A 1529-nucleotide genomic window follows, 5' to 3' on the forward strand; every position below is an offset into this window, starting at 1 on the left:
AAACTCGGCAAGACATTTACTGTGACTCCTTAGTAAAGAGTGCTTGTTAATTTCTAGGCTTGACACTTACAGTAAAAAAAAGAGAGAGAGAGAGAGAGAGAGAGAGAGAGAGAGAGAGAGAGAGAGAGAGAGAGAGAGATAGGGAGGCTCTCTCAGCTTTGATAAGAACAGCAGAGATCTCACCAGAGATTGGAGTTAGTCAGTGCAATGTGATAGAGGGTGCTCGGGACTGGGTGGACGATGGTCAGCCAACTAAACCCTATGGATGAAGAACGAAGGAGGGCTGGGTCTCCAGAAGAAAATCCAACCCCTGGTTCCAAAAGAAGGGGCATATTAGTGAGTTTTTGCTGGAATAATACTATGTAACAAACAACCCCAGCACTCAGGGCCTTACAACAACCAATGGGTCTGGGTTGGCTGAATTCAAGTCTGCTTCACACGTTTTCTTATTCAGGGACCCAGGCTAAAGGAACAGACTCGACTTGGCTTAGGTTGTTCTCTAGAAGGGCAGGAACTCAAGAGAACTCAGAGGAAACATAGGATGCCCCTTAAAACATCTGCTCAGGACTAGCACACTCTCACTTCAACTCACAGTCCATTGGGGAAAGCACTTTTATGACATACTCTATAGTCAATGGGATAAGGAGAAGGACAGGGAGGGGAGGGAGACTTCTGAACAAATAATACAAGAGAAAATGGGTGCTGGGTATACAAAACACATCTCTCAGGGCCCTCATAATTTAACATTTCACAATGTATACAGAATGGGATGCTATGAACGCTTAAAAATATAGAGATGGTTAAGGAAGCATGATTAGATAGGGCAGGAAAAAAATGAATTTTAGAATGTATCAAACTAAAATAGTCTAGAATATAGCAGAACAAATAATATATGAAACTTAGGAATTGGTGGTATTAAACTTATGAACTGATGAGTTTTAGTAGAAATTCTAAAGTGGTTTGCCATCATTACTTTGAGGACTGCCTCAGTATTAGGGGGATATGGGTAGGAGCTGGAAATGGATGGCCAAAGCCTGATGGGAAGGCAGCCCATTCAGTTGGAAAGTATACATTTGGAATCAAAAATTTTGAAATCCAGTCCTATACTGACTTGTTCTAGTTATGTGACCTTGACTAAGTAGTTCACCCTCTCTAAGCCTGAGTGAGCATCAGTTTTTACTGATTTTTTACAGTTAATGCCAATTTTATATTAAAGCAATATGTTATGGACTAGGATTCAAAAACTTCCATGAACTTCTTTTGAAAGAGTATTTAAAAGAAATTTATACACTTGCAGGCAGACCCCTATGGGAGTCTGCATTCTCCCTTTTGTGCTATTAGAGGTCTTTCAGTGGGGACATTGGAGGAGCATTGACTTGGACCATCTTTTTTTTTTTTAAGATTTTTATTGGGGAATTGGGGGAGGGGAACAGCGTTGGGGAATCAGGGAAGAGGAACAGACAAGTTGTTGTCCTTTTGTTCTTCAGTCTAGTTGTGGAGGACGTTGCTTCACTGGCCCATGTTGATAT

This window comes from Hipposideros armiger, unplaced genomic scaffold (assembly GCF_001890085.2).
Source record: "Hipposideros armiger isolate ML-2016 unplaced genomic scaffold, ASM189008v1 scaffold_63, whole genome shotgun sequence".
NCBI classification, from domain to species: Eukaryota; Metazoa; Chordata; class Mammalia; order Chiroptera; family Hipposideridae; genus Hipposideros; species Hipposideros armiger.